Source organism: Drosophila suzukii, chromosome X (genome assembly GCF_043229965.1).
Source record: "Drosophila suzukii chromosome X, CBGP_Dsuzu_IsoJpt1.0, whole genome shotgun sequence".
Classification (NCBI taxonomy): Eukaryota; Metazoa; Arthropoda; class Insecta; order Diptera; family Drosophilidae; genus Drosophila; species Drosophila suzukii.
Window position 1 is genome coordinate 4,449,761 of NC_092084.1, and position 20,985 is coordinate 4,470,745.

The window sequence follows — 20,985 nt, forward strand, 5'->3', positions numbered from 1 at the left end:
ACCATAATTTTAACAAACTTTGCAGTTTTATCCATTAAAATCTGTACCCGAATTATTTAATCGCGAACTCTTCACAACAATAGAAACAAATAATTACCACACTACCATTTTTAATTTGTTTCATTTCATTATAATATTTTTTTATGATTAAAATAATAACGCAAATTCTTCAGAATATGGGGAAAATGTTACATTTTTTGGCATTACTAAGACACTACTCTCATATGGTTCTACGAATAGAGTTGGCATTAAATTAGTATTAATAACTATGAACTTGATGAATAAAATCCAATTAATATTAATAACAATTTTTTTCTGTGGACCCGCTTAATTAGAAGGTTAATATACCAAAATCGTAATCAATGCAGTAATGCATTAAGACTCCATTCCCTGAATAAAAAGTTTCAGGCTTAAATGGGCGAAAGAAAGTAGAAAAGTTTTCCAATCACTTTCAACTGGATTTTCCCAAATCGACCTCCACGTGCAGCCCCCATCGGCTACATTGTATATTATATTCATTGACGTTCGTCATACGCCTCGTTGGATCGCTCCCACTATTTCGGATTTCGGATTCCCGCTCCCAACTGGGCCAAGCATTTTTTATGGTCTTGCGTGAGCCATAAAAAGTGCGGCATGCAGCGAGAGGATGCACGAGGCCAACAATGTGCCACATTGTGCCACAGTTGGCACGGCATCTTCTTCCCTCCGCCGTGGCACCCGAGTAAGGAACACTGATGAAACGGCTATTATGATATATGGCCATTAGTACACGATCTCCGCCGACAGGCAGCCACTTGATTTATGTGCCCGAATCGCTGGGCATTAAGATGTTGCCATGGCGCGCTAATCACTAATCAATAACCGCCGCTTAGTGGCTCGAACTTGGGGACAGGTTGGCCATCGATCGTGTCATTTAACCCGACGCGACAATGGCTCCATTGGCTCTATGGGCTCCACCTCGACGTGTTAATCTCTGTCGCACTGATCTCCGACTTATAAACATACCTATATCTACCTATCTGCTGGTGGTGGCATGCGGAAAAACAAGATTCGAGTATCGAAATTCACAGACAATGGGTAAAAACTAAAAAGCATTAGGCCAAACGTAAGATTCTTGGACCTCCAGACCGAAGAGGAAATACCCTTTAGATTGTATACCATTTACAGTTCAAATCTTTTTTTTTGGCTAACTTTAAGTGAATAATTTAATGGTCTACGTCATTGAGCTGATAAGAAATTTTCTTTCATTCTTCACTTTGACTTTATTTTTATTGTGTTCAAAGCTCAAATCTATAAGTGCTGATAAGAAATACTATACTGCAGGGCAATCAATTATGTGAAGGTTGTCTTGCAGCTGATCAACGTAACGATTGTGTCATTCAGTCCTGCGGGGCTACCTCAAAATAGGATCTAAAGGATACAATCAAACATTATATTAGTTTTGACTTAAGTCTCATGTTTTAAAGAGATCGATCGATAGGTTGGTGCCCAAAGATAAGGCGATATTAAAACTGAGTAATGCTGAGATTGGGTATTTCTATTAGACTTGTTGGAAGCAATGCACCAATCGGAATAAAGAACTTTAAGAACTCTTTACCTAATATGGCAAAACTTTTTCCGTAGTTAGAGCACCCTTTGAGCAGATAGGGTAAGACAAAAGAAACGAAACCCAGTAGCCAGTATCGATCCAACGGAATGAACTCAGAGCCAGACATAGACCGTATGAACCCAAAACCATAGATCGTGGACCCCTGAAAGTATAAACAAGTCCCGCTGTAAACAACAAGTGATCAACAATCGGTGATCAGTCAGATATTTCGGCAGCTCCGCTTCAAGAATGCCACCCGCCCCCCTGGAAACTGGGCACCCCCGCCCCTGTGCACAGTGGAACTGGTATGGTAGTTGTCATTGCCATTGTCGTCGTGTGTGTTCTATCTCGGTTTTGGGCTTGGCATTGGACACTTACACGATAGATAAATCAAGTGACTGGAAGCTGTAAGCCATGAGCCATGTATGAGCCATAAGCCGTAAGACAATGCGAGGGTTGATCGATGGCTTCTGGTGGTGGTGATTAACTCCTGGCCCTGATCTTGCCCAACACTTTGGCCGGCATTAGCTCATCAGGCATTTCCGCTTCTAGCGGGGAGTGCATTCATTAGATTATGAGTCGACCCATCCCATCTCCCCCTGAATTCACCCTTTACTCCCGAGATCCCGTCGATTGATCGGCCGACCGATCAGTATGCAAATTCGACTTTTAATTTCGCCTTTTTGCGTCGCACTCTGAGAGGCCGCTCTCGCGACACTATTTCAATTTCTGTCTAATTAATGACAGTAGTCATTCGCCATTGCAGTTTTTGCCTGGGCTCTGAAGCCAATGACTAACCGAGAAAAGCTATAAAAAAGTAATGGTGGCCATCCCGAAAAAATACTATCCATTTTCGAAACACATCTACACACATTCTATTTTTCATATCCCTTACTATTTGACAACAGTAGAATGTACGAACTTTAAGCTCTTATTGAAAACATTAGATCTCTAAAATCATAATTATTCATCATACTATGAATATGAAGAGTTTTCCAATAGTACACAAAAATTAATAGGTACACTTACCATTTAACTGGTAATATGAAAACTTATAAAAGAACCTTACCTTTTAGCGTACAATATCAAAACTTAGGATTCCTCTTCCTTAATATCTTTATAGACACGGTAAATCTTCCAAAGACGTATAACTTTTCCACATCCCAGGGTATCCAGAAATGGGTTTTGTGATCTATGTACTTTGTATAGGCTGGGTATCAACGAGGCGACCCTGCGACCTACACACTCTAAATTGTAGTTAAGTTGATTTTTTATGGGTTTCGTTAGTTTGCAATGATTAATTTTTATTTGCATGTACAAATGCAGAGAGCGCACAGCAATTCCTATTGAAATTGCTTTGCCTATTACCCTGCAGGTTTCGCTAGAAAGCTGGGTACTTCGGACCGTTCGGGGGGCTTACACACTTATCATTCGAAAAGAGGTATTTCCCGGGTCGACCCCTCGCAAGACCAATTTTTTGTGACTTTACATAACACATTTTAGCATTTCATTAAAGCAAAATTTTAGCTATGAATGCAACTGCAGCAAAAACTGACAATTCCAATTGACTAGCAGGGGATGAGTTTTAGGTTGGGGGAGGGGGGTGTTTTCTAGACCCACACATACACCCACACATAAACACCCACACACGCACACAGTTGAGCTTCTCCCACTGCTGTTGCAAAAGTGCGAACAGTCGGTGTGAAATTTTTACAGCCGCGGCCAAATCGAAAGCAGCAAGGTACCGTGGCGCATAAATTACAAGAAACATAAGGTAGTGGGTTCAAATCACACTGTAGGTGATGATTATCCTAGTAAAATCCTTTTGCTGAATTTAGCAGCGACGGAAAAAGGTTTGGAAATATATGATTCCCTACTAAGTTTTGATGAACATAAATAAAAAAATAAATAAAAATAAATAAATAAAAAATAAATAAATAAAAAAAAGTGATCCCCACTGAAATATAATCGTGGCTATTTATTTTTGTCTGGCCTCCACTGTGCTCGACTGCTCGAGTTTCCTTCTCTTTGCACTTTCTTTGGGGCACTTTTTGGCACGCTTCGGACGTCGCAGCTGCTGCAACAATTTCCATATGCCACCGGCCACCCCTGCGCTTGCCCCAAGGCCCCCCCTCCGCCGTCCATGTGTTCGCCTGCGCCGCTTGGCGCTTTTTAATACTCATTTTATTCCTTTATAAATTCGCTATTAGATGCCAACGGCGGCGACGGCGACGGCGACATAGAACTTTTCTGTGTTGGAATACTTGTATTTTCTCAAACGGTTGTTGTTGTTGTTGATTTTTTTTGTTGCTGCCCCAGTGGGCTATGTTATTGCTATTGTTGTTCTTGGCTCTATTGGAGCCCGTTGGCCAATCGGCGTTCGAATGACGCGATCCTCTGCGAATGGGGACTGGGCATGATGCGAGTCAGGGTCTATTTTTAGAACTCACTGTACATTCACTGGGCCCGAGGAGGCACGAATGGACACGAAGCGACACGAAGCTTTCGCTTTTCGCCGCTCTTTTGGCTGTCGCGTGGAAACGTGAGTGGGACAAACAAACTGTGTGTGCGAAACGGAACGGAATGGGATGGAACACAGCCGGTTGCCAGTGCCTCTCTATCGCTCTCCTTCGCCCTCGCCCTCTCTCTCTTTTTCTTGTTATTGTTTTCGTGCGCTTTTATAGCCGGCGTTTTTTTTCTTTGCCGGTGTTTTATTCCCATCTTCCCCCAACCCCCTTTTGATTGATTCTTAAGCAACTCCTTTTACAACTCCGCCCATTCCATTCCATTATATTTCGTCTACTCATCTTACTCTAATCCTTCATTCGCTTTGGTTGAGCTTTGTCACCTCGATTCTTCCAGGCTGCCACTGCGTCTGCCTTTCGCCGCCTTTTCCATGCACCGTTACCTGATAAGGGATAGCTGACACTCGATAACCGATAACGGATAACGGTGGCTTCCTTATCTTACAGGCCATGAGTTGTATGTGCTTAGCACACACAGAATTCACTTTAAAAGTAGTAGTAATGGAATGGTTATGGTTATGGTATCTTATAACATCTGCATATGTTTTTTAAATCTCACCAGTATCCAAAGGATTGCAAGTTCTTAAAAATTTGCAAATGCAACCCTGTCAGTCGGCTGCGCATGCCGTCTAAACTTCAAGCTAAGAGAGTGAGCGAGAGGGAGTGAACATAAAAAACATTTTCAAGGTCACGGCGCCGCATTTGAAATGCATTCCATTCCATTCCGTTTCGTTCCGTTCCGCAAGTGCCAGTGAAATGGGCGGCGTGGGAGGATGGTTAGTGGCGGGTCATAAGATTCGGCGGTGAATTATTATACAGCCCAAAAATGAAATATGAAAACTGATAAGCGGACACAGCATTTTTGGCTATTCTCGCACTAAATAAAAATCAGTGGTTAATCGATCACCAGCCAGATTAGACTTTAATGAAAAGTTTTATGGTCGTCTATCGGTTATGCAAATTTCCTAACCTGCCAAAATTCTTCTGCCCTCTTGGCCACTGCTTTGTTGTAGCCTTTTGCTTTCGATTCTGCTTCCAACAAGAAAGCTGAAAAGCTAAAAGGCGCAGACCAGCCAGGCACACACACAAAAGCACTCGATTTTCGGATATCTACGTTCCGATTCCACTTCCACCTCAACTTCCATGCGTCAGTGGCGCCTGAAAACGGGGGCCCCTAACTTGAGTTATATGCGTAACTTGAGTTCGCTTGTCAAGCGAAGATGCCTTAATAAGGTACTTTCTTCAATGTCCTTAATTTATTCTATCCATGCTAGCATTTCATATCGTACAACTAGTGGCTCTGTACCTTTACCACAAAATAGACCAATTTGTATCATAGGTTGATCCTTTTGATAATATGTTTTAATATGATGCCAATATCAGTGTTCGTGACCCTATCTAAAATTAAACCTCTTTTTTTAAATTGTCAACGTACGGGACTTTTTTCCATGTCCTAGGTTTATTCTTCCATCAGTATTATACCTTTAGACTTACGTATATATGTGAAATGCAAATATTAAAAAAAATATTTTTTAACGCTAATATTACCTTGTGGACTTGTCGACGCCCCTGGGCGATGTTTGTGGTGCGTTTGTTTATTTGTTTGGCCTGGCCCGTTGCCAATCGTTCCGCCGGGCGGTCGGGCCGTCGCAGCGACGCGACGTCGGTCGTTTGGACGTTCGGTTCGGTTGGCAGTTGGCCGTCGGCACTTCAGTGCCTTGCGTGTACCGGAGTCGAACGCAACGCCGCTGCCGCCGACTGCGCCGCTCCAACCAACCAACTGGCCAACCACCAACCCACCCTGTTCCGCTCCGCCCTCCCCCTTCCGCAGCCACTGGCGTTCTTATTAGATTTTATGGCGGCTCCGACTTAGAACACAATCGGAATCGGAAAGAGAAACAGAAACAACAACATCGACGGTCGGCCGCGCCTTTGGTCGTTTCATTCCCGTTTTGTTTCACCCTCGTTCTATATGCCATCCGTTTCGTTCTCGCGCCGTTAGAATCGCAGTCGCAGTCGCTGCTCTGCCGACGTCGCTGCCGCTGGCTGACTTATTGGCTTTAAGCGAATTTGAACGTCGCTCGAACTTTTATTCAACGTGTTGGTTCCATCGTGTGAGCAACTCTGAAACGCTACACATTCGAAGCGGATATTGAAAACTGAATAAAAAAACACACACAAACCGAAAACACAAAATACCCCCATACAAAAAAAATCAAATCAAACTAAACCCACAAAAAACTCGCGATACGCAAGTGTTAAATACGATATTCAAGATATTGTAATACCCCCCCAACATAGAAATCCAAGAGATCTTACAATATTTTTTTGAAGTGTTGAACCCACAAAGTGCTTTAAACAACAACAACAACTACTACCAAAATGCCTTACAACAGCGTCACGCTTTAGTGGTACAAGTACAAGTGTCAAGTCCCCACCCCTTTCGCTAAATACCCATTTGAAACTGAACGAAAAGGAGGCCCAAACAGGTGTCTGCCTGCCGAAAGGCCAACGAAATACACCGGAGACAATCAGCAGCAGGTGGGCAGCAGAGCTTCTCCATTAGAAAGAGAGAGACAGAGAGAGAGATTCCCCAACAGGTGAGTGATGTACTTCCAAGAACCCATCCCCATCCCATCCCCAGTTCTTGACCCATCCTCAAGTACGTGACTTTCCTCACACGTTGCTGCACATTATCGCAAACTGACCGCGAATAAACAACAACCTGCCTTGTATCCCTAGCCCCCGAAACGATATTACCGCCCCTCCGTGACTGGGAAAGTCTGGGAAAGTTCCCCCAATTCAGGGAGCAGCGGCCAAAGGTCCCACACACTGGTCAGGGTGGAGTTCTCAAAGACGTAACACCCTTTGAAATCCCCACGGCCCCAAAGTCCATTACCACATAACTACATATATTCCTCGGGGAATACTCAAGCTCAAGCACCCCCATATCATTATGAATTTCGAATTTCTTCAATTCAAAAAGCTCTGACTATCGAAAAACAAAGTAAATACGAGCATTTCTAGTAGAATCATTCAGTTCTGAAAAAAACACACTCAAAGACCGTGCATTGATTGAGCTTTCAAGGAATTCTAGTTTGTAATGAATGATAGATAAGGTAGATGGGTTATTCATATATATTTATTTGGCAATATTAGATAAGACACAGATTCGTAGACAAGTTGGCGAGCGAAGCCCCTTGGATGTATTAATTTCATGCTGCGAGGAAGATGAGGTAGAAACATAGATGCTTTATAGCCAACTCATCATCGAAGAGGGCACACAGACACGGGGGTTAACAGGTGTTTTGCTTCTTTCGCCGTTTCGCTGGCTTCATTAATCAGCTGCTGCTGCAGGCACACATACACTTGCACCGGCACGAGCACTCGGCGGCACTCACAGATACTAAATGCTATAGATACGGATACACAAAACACCATTGCCAATTGAATTTATGGACTATTCGGCGAAACTTTTTCGCAGTTCTCGGGACTCTCTTGATGCATTCATTAATAAATATTTTTATGATCAACCCCGGGCATTACAACACACACACACACACCCCTAGATAGCTAGCTGGAAACATGGCAATCTAGTAATATAGTAATACAGCAATCTAGCAACCCCCTTGGAATTCAGGCCTCGGAGGCCAAAGGACTGTTATCCCGAATCGCATTTGCCAGTTGCGCATTTTATGCCAGAGAATTGCGGAAAATGCCACACCCCACTCTGGGCCAACCCACAACCCCCAACCCCCTTGGGGGGATTGAGAGGGGGACTGCCCCTGTGTACAGTGTGTACAATGTACACGCTCTGTGCCCCAGAACTCTTTGCCAGTGCCAGTGAATGAGCGATGAATGATGCCCATTGTTGGCAGTCCGCAACAACAGACGACACAAGACAGACGAAGACGCAGTAGTTACAGTAACTGTCAAAGGGGGAGGCACTTCCAGGGGCGGGGTTTCTGAGGAAGGGTCTAATGTTCCCAAAAAAAAAAACAAAAAACAAAAACCAAGATGTTTGGGACATGTGTGCGCACTGCAAAAAACAAAGGGGTTTCCTAATATCTTGTAGAAAAACAACCCTTTAATAAAAAATATTCTAAGATAAGAAAGATTATATATGTGATTCATATAATGATTGAAATAGTTTTCTTTATGAAAGTACATTTCTAGAGAAAAGTAGTAGAAATACCATACAATCTCATCTGATTTTTCGAGTGCCTCAGATCCACTTCTGTTCACAAAAAGAGAGACAGCTGGAAAGACAGTCGGCAAACGCCCAAATGGCGTTTTAAGCACATAGTGCGCATTAATGAGCCCGGACTGAAGCTGGAAGTCTGGGAGTTGGGCTTAGTTTATGGCCTTGACAGGCCATACGAGGCATACCGAGACCCCTCAGCCGAGCAGCCAACCATATAGCATACATATACCACCGAACCATCCCAATCCCAAACCCAATATTCAGCTAGTCAGTTGCCATCCCCCGAATACGAATACGACTACGAATACGAAATCCATTCGATGCGATGCGGAGATGGCTGTCAAAAGTTGCGGCGGACGACACAAAACTGTCAGGCATTTTCGTGAATAATTTCCACAAAAATATGTGCGACGTACATCTGAATGCAAGCACATGTGTGCTCCCAGAGCAATGAAAATTGTCACCGCAAACAAATACAAATACGAATACGTGGAACCCCCGTGAATCCCTCTGTTTGTCAGTGCGCAATGCAAGCGGCAAATGTAAACATTTCAACAGATTTGACCAACACCATATATACTATACCGAACCAGGGGGTTGGATGGGATGGTATGGGGGGCTACGCAAAGGTGGGTGGCCAGAGGTGTAACATAGGCCTTGCCTCAGCAAGTAAATTCCATCTGGAGTCGGAACTCAGAACAGGATTAGCGTATCGAAACTTTAAGATGAACTAGAACTCCCTTGTATGCTCCAACTGAAATATAAACCTATTTTAATAAACATAAGTGAAAAATAAAATACAAAACATAAGAATCTATTAAAATGTTAGTAAAAGTAATTAAATACTGAAATTCAAACTATCTTTTTAAAAAGAATTTATATAAATGATATGATGATGATCCTAAAGCACAAGTACAAGTCGAAACTGAGCTAGGAAAATAAAATGCTAAATAATAATCTATAAAAATATATATATTTTTTAAATAATCAATTAAGATGGACAATTTACCCATACAAAAAAGTTAAGAAAATACTTAAGCTCACCCCGAAACCTCTCAAGCAACCCAAAGACTTGGAAATATTTGTAATCCCCAGAGGAAGGGTGAGACATCGAAGCCCGCATTCGCCGGCTGGCAATCAGCTTAATTCATTCAATTCACTTTTGGGCAAATTGATTAGCCAATTGATGTTTGTACGTAGAGCCTATCCCTCGCTGCGATTCCCGTTTCCAATCGCCATCGCCATCGCAATCGCAATTCCCAGTTCCCAATTCCCGATTCGATATTATTCGATGCCGGCTCGCCCACGCGCTTTCTTTTCCCATTTGGTCAGTCGAAATTTGTTAAAATTTCTTATGCATTTTGATTTGCTAACGAGTATTTTATTTATATATTTACTCCATTCCAAAAGAGTGTTAGTTGCTTTTCGGGAGGGAAGGGGGAGGGAATGAGGGGTTTAAGCTTGGCCAAAAGCCAAACCGGTTTGCCATTTGTCAACTTGTCGACAGACGAAAATGCGAAGCCCGTAAAAGCTTCACAAATAGCCATTCTCTTCAAATGAAACTGAAGAAGAAGCAGCAGCAGAAGAATACCCTAGCATATATCTTTTACGTATAATAAAAAAGGTTATAATCGGAATAAATTCAAAATCTCGTTTTAGTTTCGATTTTAGTTAGGATCGCTTCACAAATTGCAATATTCTTTAAATGAAACTGGAGAAGAAGAAGCAGCAGAAGAATAGGGTATATCTTTTACAATATAATACAAAAAGGTTATAATCAAAATAAATTCAAAATCCCTTATACAATATATATATCGATATACCCCCTATATAACATAATATTTAATATACATATGTATTAACAAAAGTTACGATCTCAGTTAAGATCGCTTACGGATAATCAGAACAAATGGAAAATATCTTTTCTAGCACATTCCGAAAAGTTTGGAGCTTAGTTAGGATCGATTGCCCATCCCCATGCCCATTTCGCTTCTCGCTCTCTTTCTTCCCAAAATGTTTGCGTATAACCTTTGCCTTAACCTCTCCTTGGCCCCCTCGCCCACCTCCCCATCTCCCAGTATCCCCCATCCCTATCTGAACATTTGTTTGTTGTTTGTTTTTATTGTTTAAAATTCATCACGAATTTTATTTTGTTGTGCGTTCTTTTTTGGCGTACACTTTGTTGTTCCTTTTTTTGTACAATGTTTTTTTGTAATTTTTTTTTTCGTTTCGTGCGCTTCGCTTTCGGCTAACCTTGAAGCACATTAAATTTGTTTTTGGCTTTACGGCTGTTTCTGTTTCTGTTTCTGATTCTGTTTCTCTTTCTCTCACCAGTGCTGTCTCTATTGTTGTTGTAGCTGCTTATTTTCCAACAATAATAAAAGTAAAAAAGAAATAACAACAATAAGAATAAGAACAGCAGTTACTTGGAGTGAAAACAGCTAAATAAAAAGAAGCAGAAGAGGAGGGAATCTAACTTTGTTTATATGTGGATGTGTGTGACCAAGCGTATGTAACATTCATGTGTGCGAAGGGGGGAAATACAGGTGCGGTCACACTAATAGTTTTTACTCCTTTTCCTACATTTTAGAAAAACCCTTTGTTGCCTACATTTTACGGCAGTGCAAATAAAGACATTTGGAAATTTTTGGGATGACTACCAGAGAAATAAATAGAATGAGTACGCTCGATAGAGTGAATAAGTAAACTATCTCATTAGCATATTTAATACATTTCCATGGCTACAATAGGACAGGCAAAAAGATCGATAACTTCAAAGCAACCGGTGTTGGATAAAAAACTACATACATACGTGTATCTTGAAGATTTTGCTATATCGCTTGGGTTTTCTTCTAATAACGAAGACTATAAATCATATTTATGAGATCTGGGGATTACGTCTTGTAAAAGAAAACATAGTGCTAACAATCTGAACACATCTGTTTGGGGGATATTATATGGAGGCACCGGGGGCAGTCAAATACAAAAATTTCATGTGGGGTCGGTTTTTGCCTCTCCACTTCTTCACGATTTTTCGGTTTAATTGTCGAATTTTCGTTTCGTTTTATATTTAATTTCGTATTTCTTTCTTACTTTTTTTTCTTAGCTTTTCGGTCAGTTTCTCGCGTTCTATGTCTAGCATGTTTCGTCTATATATCATTATTCGCTGTTGTTGCTCCAAAAATTACTTAATTGCAGCCATATGTGAGAGACCCCGTATCCGTGGCCCCGCCAGATCCCCGATTTTTTGGCTAAACTGGAAATGTGTCGTCGTTTTGTATTCTGTATTCTGTATCTACGCATTTCTTGGCGGACTGTATCTGTATCTTTGTATCCGAGTTTGTGTATCTAATTCTAATTTATTTTTGCCAAAAAATAATGAGGGGACCCGATGCGAACGCCAAGTTCTCTCTCTTTCTTTCCTTTCTTATGCGCTGTCGCTTTTATTTATTTATTTATGCGCTGTTTTTTTTTTTTTTTATTTTACTTTGTCTTTTTCTTGTTATTGTTCTTGTCTATTCTATACTTTTTTTATATGCTGATCAATAAATTACGATTCGTTGACATGCCACCCCCTTTTTGGCACCCCCCTCGAAACACACGCACTCCCCCATCTCTTTGCATCATCCTCGCCAGCTACAGGACGCGCTCGATACGGTGAACTTGAAAGAACAAGAAAATGGGAATTATAAAAATTATTGTCAGAAGCATAATCGAAAGCATACATATATTAAAATATTCATAATTATAAAAAAAATCGTATTAATGTAAATAAAATATTTTTCATTTTTCTGGGCTCTACTGTATACTTTTCTCTCTATCTTTCTCTTGGTCATTTCAATTGCAGTCGGCGTCACGCTCTGCTGCGCTTTAATGGCCCAAAACGCGGCCAGAGGCGTCGTCCAAGGGGGGTTGAGATTCGAGCAGGGGCTGCGGAGCTGCCTCAACTTTTGCTTTCATTGCACGTAGTTCGGGAACGACAAATTTAAATTCAGATTCAAATTGAACTTGAAAAAATGTGGCGCTGCCTGTAAACTGTGCCCAGGGGCGGGTTTGCAAGGGGGCGGGGTTGGCTCTGAAGTTCCAACAATCAGTTAGTTGCTTCTCACGCTTGCCAACGAAAAAGGAAGAGAAACAGCCACAAAAAGTCATGTTTTCCAGCCCTCAGAGAAGCAGGGAAAAAAACCTACAAAAAAGAAGAATACCAAAGCGTGGGCCATTAAAACCCAAATAACCAAAAAATTAAAAATCAAATGCGACTAGAGAGCTTGTAAAGCTGTGGGCGTGGCCAAGTTCGGAAATGTTTGCCCTCCATGCCCCAAAAGGGAGGTCCCCCAAATCTCAATCTTATTCGGAATCGATATTAATATAAATCAAGAGGTTTTTTCCCTCATGACAATGTGAAGACAATTTTAACCCATAACCCATTACAATAATAGTCATTTGCAGTTTTTTTTCTTTCTCCAGTAAGTTTTTATCTATATGTATACTATATATCTATATTTATTATATGTAGACTATATGAAAAACAAATGATATACCTCTCTTAACCAAGCGGAAACTTTGAGTTATATCTTCGAAAGCACTACCCAGAACTTAGGATCCTTCATACATATATCCCAACATAATTTTCAGCCAACCCAAAGGGCCTAATGGGGACTTTCAAGGGCAAGCCCATTAACATTAGCTGAACCATTCCCTTCAGAACCCCCATATCAAGCTCTTTATTACCCTACACGTATGTATCCCGAGCCAAGAAAACATTTTTCAGCTGCGTAGCTTAGTTATCCCCTCTACATTCGCAAGACAAATGGATGGCAAGCTCATTAGAAGCCCGAATCCGAATCCGTATCCGAGAATCCAAATCCGAAACCGAATCGGAGCTCTGTTGTTAATGACTTTCCGCTGCGATGGGCAGAGCTGGAGGAAAAAAGGGGGGAATCGCTTTTGTTGAATGTTTATGATATTTGTCCGTCCGTCGGTGTTACGCTTTTTGATCCATAAAATCAGACAGTAAAATCAGTCAAAAAAAAAAAAAGAATTTGCCAAAAACAAAAAAAACGAAAATGATATGAAAAACTTTCGGATGCCCCAAAAAATACACGAACGATTGTTATTAATAATAGAATATAATAACAGTTCGCATCTTAATTATATAACAATTAAAAGGCACAGGGGAAGTAGAGGTTGAAGGTTGTTGCTTAAATATGGGAAAACTCAAGCTGCTCGTTTTTCATTTTCCTTCACTTTTTCGAGTAATTTTTTTATGGATTGTCGGCAAAAGCCAACAAAGACCGAAAACACCCAAATTATTCGTAATTTATTTAAAACAAAGAAAAATTTGACAAAACAAATTGCTTGCTGGAAAATGATTGGGGGAGTGGGGCGGATAATGGGGGTTAGATGCAGCTTCAAGGTCGCCTGATTGCGTTGCCAACATCAAAAGGCAATTTGTCACCTCGTGCGCGGATTCAAATGTATCTGTATCTGTAGCCTCATATGTTTGTATCTGTATCTGGATGCGGCGAAACTCATTGCGCAATATAAAATTAAGCAGCTACAAAACAAGCAACAAAAAAATTGCACAAAAATTTAAATGGATTCCCAGTTAACGAGGGGGAGGGGAAAAATTTTAATGGAAACTAAGCTGGAGATAATTTTAGCATAACAGGTAAAAATAATCCAAAGCCAGGTGGAGGTGAAAAAATATTTTTAAAAAAGACAAGCTCAGTATACATTTAATAAAAAATGTGAAAATCAAAACCAATTAAAAATCAAACAAATTACTTTCCATTTCTGGTTAAATCTGGTAGATTAATGCAATTCGTCGATCGTCCAATCATTGATTGATTGCTGCATCTTGGCCATTTAGCATCCGCCGTGTTGTCTTTCATTTTGCTCATCTCACATGCTTTTCAGAGGTGTGAATTTTTTCGTTTTCTCTGCATTGTTTATGCTTCTTCCTCTTTCGACTCGTTTCGTTAACTTTGAACTTCAAAACAACAACAATGTGTCGACAACAAAAGCTGCGATCAGCATTAGCAACAACAACTTAGCAATCAACTTCACCTTGTTCAAGGTCCAAACTCAAAAAGTACAAAGAAAACCAAAACCCAAACCAAAAAAAACCAAAAAAAAACAACAAAAAACAAAATAAATAAATCCAAAAACACAACAAAAAGCCAGACAAAAATGTTGTGCTGTTAATTTGCATAGGGAAATTGAATGTTGAACCAATCTGTTGGACGGAACGGGTGATAAATGAGCATCAGGTTTAAGAAACTTCCTCCACAAATAGTCGGAAAATAATAAAAACAAATGGTTTAGGGTTAATCGGGAATTAATCAAATAATGCTCACAACTAAATTTAGATATCAAAAAGAAAGAGTTTTCAATTAGTTCAATGGATAGAGATGTGGATTCGCCTACTTAAAGACTTTAATCCATACGATGATATATAATTCCTGTTTTCACTTAAAAACTAGCTAAAACATAATGATATGATATAAAATATTTATACAGTTAAAAGATTTTCCATATTCAATTTTAGTCAGGGGCGTTTAGGCAGGTGTAGATTTACCTTCTAACAAATGCTAATCTATAAGATGATATATAATTCAGGTTTTCACTCAAAAACTAGATTAACATAGTATCATACCAAATATTTATACAGAAAACCTATTTTAAATACTCGATCGTAGTCAGGGGCGTTTAGGGATGTGTGGATTTACCTTCTAACAGATCTTTATAATATATCTTTATAATATATAATTTTTATAATTGTATCTTAAATTTGGTCAATCTTAACAGGGTTCTTTTTAGATTAACTAAATATTCCAGCTATGTACAATGTACATATGTACTTTTGCGGCTACGTTGGCGGCTGCACTTCCGTAGCTGGTGTATTTGAGTTCGGCCCACACAGCAAGATACATATATGTGTGTGTATATAGAGCCCCTTGGATCTTATAACCCCCCACCTATGTATATCTTGGCTCTTAGCACGTGGGCTGCACTCGGAGCCACTCTTTCGGAGCTGGTGGATGAATTTTATTCGGGTTTTTTTTTGGTGGTATGGTGGTATAGTGGCTTGGCCATATGGTAGGTCAACTGCTGTCCCACGGCGCCCGAGAATGACCTTCCACCGACATTGGGCGCGTTCCAGGAAATGGCATTAGTTTGGCTTGGCTCCTTCCTCAGGTTCTGTATATATGTATGTATCTTCCTGCTAATCATATTAATGCAGTGTGCGCGAGGGCTTGGCCCGAAGCCCGAAGGTTTGGCTTCTTTCTTTCTCGTTCTCGTTCTCGTTCTCGCTTTCGCCTCTTTCTCTTTCTCCGTGTCATCACTTTCGCTGCTGCATATCGTGTTTTATGGGTCACTTACCCCGTTGTTGTTTTTTGGGTCATGTCCATCAGGCAAACAGGAGGACAGACACACAGAAAAAGAGAGACAGTAATATGATATGGCCAGGAAGTCCGGCGGGAATCCATTTTAATAGCTCGCTCTGCCAGGGTTGTCACCCCATCTGCCCTTAAAAATCAAAAAGAAGCCTCAGGTGCTTCTAAAACAAAATTCTAATATATCAATCATGAATTTTTAAATATTTTCCATTAAAGTATAACAATCCATCAGCGAATGAAAATAGAATTGCCTGATTCTCACAAACTTTGGCTATTTTAAAGCTATTTGGCAACACTGTCTGCCTGCTTTTGGCCACGTTTCCGTTTTATTTTGTGCGATGTTTGTTTGCTGTCTCTGTATTTGTTGTTGCCTTTCGCACAATATGGACTCATTAGCACAAGACCCAAAAAAGATCAAAAAAAAAAAAACAGAGCAAGAGCCGAGAATCCGAGAACCCGAACAGTCGAGTCGGTCCAAGTTCCGTGCCCCGTTCAACTAATTAATTATGCCCCTGCAACGTCATGGGGGTGTAAAATATATATAATTTGCATGTGCGTTGCGCTGCCTGTGTGTCTGTGTGATAATGTATTTCGACATTTGCTGTTGTTCTTGCTTTTGAGTAATTGAGTCGAAAGAAATTTGCATTGTATTTAGTTACACACGCACATGGACATGGCACCATTGTATCTGGGTATCTGGCGTATACATTAGCATGGATATCCGCAGCATAGGCGCCGAAATTTAGCATAGTACAGCTGGTGACCCCGACGCGGGTCACGGTTTTACGGCTAGCCCACCACCATGGGGTGTTTCTCGTGACTGCAGCTCTGAATTCTACCCACATAAGCTTGAAACTTTCATTTCCAGTTAAGATTTGGCAAAACACCTACTACAATGGATACCAACGGTTATATCTTGCATATGACGACCCCAACCATTGCCAATAGGTCGTTGACATCCCAAGCCAAAGCAAAGCAAGCTAATTTGCAGTTTTAGAAATGAAATACATTCAAAGATATGTTTGTAGGGTTACATTTAAATTTTGGATAAGGAGTTAATATGAATAGTTTTTAAATAGTCAATTTGGTGACCCCGAACTCAAACATTTTTTTGATCCTAGATTTTTCAGCAATCCAAACCGTTAAATACATATAAAGTTAATGACATTTTTAGGTAAAGGTTAAATATACGTGCAAATGAATAGGTATATTTCTGAAAAAGTCCAAATGGTGACCCCGATTTCCGAATTTGCTGGATTTCCGAGCAACACAACAGCCCTAGATTTCCGACCACCTGGCACCATCTATCCACATACATTTAAATAGGTAAAGGGTTAATAAGTACACAAGTATCTAGTCTATTTGGTGGCCCCCATCAACGAATTCCCTGGATTTTCAACCAATCCAAATCGCGACTTTCCTGCCCAGCTGGCGCCTTCCGTCCACATACATTCGGGGAGTTTATTGAGCTGTCTCCATTTTGAAACCACTCTTATGTATTTATGTACTTTCGGGCATGTAGAACAGAGACTCGCCGTTTTCTCGCCGGTTTTTTATTTGGTGTTTTTGGTTGTTAGTTTTTTTGTTTCGGGCTTCGAGTATGCGCGTCGAGATATGCAAATTAGCTCTGGCCTTGGCGTGGGCGTTAAAAGCTTTTTGTTTTTGTTGCTTTTGTGTGTGTGTGTGGATTTCTAACTTCGTTACACTTTGCTGCCCCAGAGTGTGTGGGTGTGCGGACTTGTGGGTGTGGGTGGGAGTCGTCGATATTTCATGCTAAGCTCGACTAAGAAAAATTTGCTAACAAAGTAGCAAGTTTTTCTATTAGTCACCCAATTCTTTCCTGCTGACACGCTGACCGATTTTGAAGTGCAATATTACGTCCCAATCTTACGTCCAATTCCAATCGCTATCCCAAATTCACGCCCAGTTCGCCCAGCCTTTCCCATTTTCATTCCCATTTCCAATTCCATTTCCGACTGGCGACTTTCGAATGGCCAGTGGCCATAAGTCTTTAGTGGCGAATCGTTTTCCTCCTTTTTGCATTCGCCAAATGGCAAAAGCATTCATAAATTATTCAAAGCAAATCAAATGAGCGGCAAAGAAATAAAGAAAAATAGCTATTTGGCCTCTTTGGTTCATTGGCATTTCATTTGCCATATTCTCTCCATATTTCTTCTATATATAAATGTATTTTTTATTTTTTTTTCCATCTGTATCTGCAACTTCCCATTCACGCACACCGCCATTCATTAGTCGAAACTAGTTTCTCTTTAGTATTTCTTCATTTTCCCCTGCTCTTTTGTTTGTTCCTACTTCTACATCTATTTATTTTAGTTTGTATTTCCGAGCTTTGTTCAACTTGTTTCTGCTATGCTAATTAGCAATCGAAACAAACCCATCCGAACCTCCATTTAAAACAATAAGCAATTCATTTGGTATTCAAAATAAATTAAAATATCATAAAGCCCCCAGAAAGGCAAAAACAACAAACGGGCAATCAAGTATTTGTTGTATCGTAATCATAATGATAATCAAAATCATAACCATGGCTAGGTGGTTTTGGAGGTACCCCGCCTTATAAATACCCCCCTCTTGAGGAACTTTAAATAACAATATTACAATGTTATTTGCCCAGTTTCGGATTTTTTTTTCACAAACCTCTGAGTGATTTGAGTTCTTCTCACTTTGTGGTTACTTTGTATTACTTTCATGAGCTTGTCACAAGTTTTTACGATTGTTTTATGACCTTTTGTTGGATGTGTTTGCGAATATATATGTACTCGACTGTGCTGGAACGATTGTTCCATTTTGCAGCGGATAGATAGATAGATAGATAGACAGAGAGACAGATAGATCAAGATCGGATGTGCACATATAGCTAGCTATATATAATTCCGAGCCGGCGCTTTAGCCGTATCTATTTCTGCTGCATTGTCAGCATTAATTTGCAACTGAAAAGCGGCGACATTGAAGCGACAACTGTTGTAAGCAGCGAACAAACAAAACACGACCGATCGCCAAGTGCCACGCCCATTTCAGCGGCACATGCCCGCCGGTCACTTTTCGATTCAATTACCGACTGCAAGTTAATCAATCAATCAATTACTATAATAATGCCGGCCGATTTGAGTCGCGACAACACTAAAGGCGGCACCCAACAAGATCCATCCGCATCCACCCACTATCCAAATATAGGGACATATAATGTATCCAATCCATTCTGTGGCTCCAAATTTATGCTCAGAGTGTGCCAAGATCGCCTTGAGGCTGGTAGTGCCAACAAAAAAATGGTATAATATCTGTCCGAATTTATTGGCGGACATTTACATTTACTGGTTCCCCCACCTGATCTCTTGGGATCCGAAGATTCTTCTCTCCTCTCAGGTGGCAAATAAATTACATTGTATTTCCTTAGCCGAAAGATCAAAGACGACGCCACACAAAGCGGCCAAAATTTATTGAGATCTAAGTTATTCGGGGGCGGAAATATGCCAAGTATTTTTAGGGTTATCTACGATACAAAGAAAGTACAGGTTTTAGTTTTAAAAGTGGCCTTGCGATTTATATGGGTGAATTTACACAGATAGGCTTATCTAAAGATTTTCTTCCTGGGTTCCAAGAACCATATATGATATCAGGAAGAATTGCATTGGTTTGGAAACTATTTGAAAATACTTGTGAGCCAAAACTGAGTCACGGTCAACTTACACTACAGTTACTGCATACAACATCACGGGTTTGCCGAGGTGTTCGGCCTGTCTGGGCTTAATAAACCCGCAATGGCGATAAGACGGGGCAGCGGGAACTGAGCCATGTTGGAGCCATAGTAAAAAAAAAAAAAAAAAATGAAGAAAAAAATTATAAATGCCTTTGGCCCGAAAGCGAGGCAAAGCAAACAAACGGGCACACGATAATTGACGTTCATTATCAATGGGCAAATATGAGTACAAGTCAATCCAAAGCCCTTTAAGTGATCATCACGGGAACACACATGGGCTCCAGCCGAAGGGGGATTTACCCCCCACCCCCCAAAAAGGGGGCCAGACATGGCGACGACTCGCAGCGGAAATCCAAAACTCGGCTTGGGCATGGAACTTCCCGTGTGCGGTCCAAACCTTTTGATTGCCCCTCTGCAATTATGCCAGGTACTTGTCTGAGTGCCCCCTTGCCCCCTAACCCCCTTTTAAAACACATGTGTGCTGTGCTTTTGTAATGACTTTTTAATGGTCGCCAGCGTACTTTGCCACCAAATTGGCCAGGCCAAGTCGGGTAATCAATGCGAGTTCCACGGCAGTATGGCCATATCTTATCGCCATGGCAAGGCCTTCAACTTACAACACAACTTACACACATCTTACGATCTGAGGAGTGGAACCGGAAGCATTAGAAGCCGACAAAACAAAAGCCCACAACGTCCACAAAGCCAGAAAGTCGGAGACAAAGCCCAAAAATCCAGCGTGAAAAAAGTTTTTTGTAAGTCGCCGAAGTCGAACGAAGGTCGCCCAGTCAAGGGGCCTCTAAGCCCCGGCCACGCCCCGTCCTGTGATTATGATGGGCCCCCTCCCATAAATCATGGCAAGGGTTCGGGCGGCCAGTACTATAGGGTCTATAAAACCCTGCTGTCTAAAACTGAAATAAGTATACACTTCGCTGATTATAACGATGTTTGATGTTCCTATTCGGTGAAATAGCATGTAATACACAAAATTACCAGTTTGTAATTTAATACCTTATAAAAGGGTTCAGAACACCTGGAGAGATGTTAATAATTATAGGATTGTTACAACACACATAGTATACCAATTTACAGCTTAGCATACTTAAGATCATATATCATTATAAGATTATTAATCAAGATAATCCAAAGTAGTTATTTATTAAAATCCGGGTACTACCATCTGCCGAAATACATGGTATATACGTAGATTTATACTACTTAATCCAAAATATATCCATATTTAAATCGGAAATAAACTTAAACTTGATTATGGCTCTCTTTCTGGTCTTTCGAGGGGTATTCCACTGTGTTTGTTACTATGTCAAGCTGTGTATTTTTTTTGGCAATTTCCTCGTTTCGTCTGCCAACGGATTGATTTTCGCCGGGCGCCAGTCGGGAAGCCATTAAAAATGAAGGTGCAATTCCAATTGGACTTTGAACGATGGCTAATTAAGCGATTATTTCTGCCGGCGGCACTCAAGTGTGATTTATGTCGGACAGTCCCACGCAATGAACCGATTTCGATTTCGATTTAGATTCAATTCGAT

The 20,985-nt window shown here is 40.8% G+C and overlaps 1 protein-coding gene and 1 long non-coding RNA gene across 4 annotated transcripts in view; both read right to left on the reverse strand.

The window, feature by feature from the left end:
• LOC108015210 (calcineurin B homologous protein 1) overlaps nucleotides 1-20,985 on the reverse strand; it is a 45,479-nt gene that overhangs the window by 12,089 nt on the left and 12,405 nt on the right. The window contains exon 1 of one of the 2 annotated variants that reach the window (XM_065867773.2): nucleotides 5,662-5,802. The exons of the other annotated variant lie outside the window; for it this stretch is intronic. The gene's annotated coding sequence lies outside the window, so the exon portion shown is untranslated. Of the gene's footprint in view, nucleotides 1-5,661; nucleotides 5,803-20,985 lie in introns of those variants that run through there. 2 annotated transcript variants of the gene reach the window in all.
• LOC136117303 (uncharacterized) lies at nucleotides 3,849-5,461 on the reverse strand. Of its 2 annotated transcripts, none has more exons than XR_010654781.2 (3): nucleotides 5,084-5,461; nucleotides 4,673-4,754; nucleotides 3,849-4,597 (listed from the first exon to the last, which is right to left on the reverse strand). It is a non-coding gene; the product is annotated as an uncharacterized lncRNA (long non-coding RNA). The 2 variants fall into 2 exon arrangements; XR_011604739.1 differs by having other exon boundaries at nucleotides 4,673-4,990.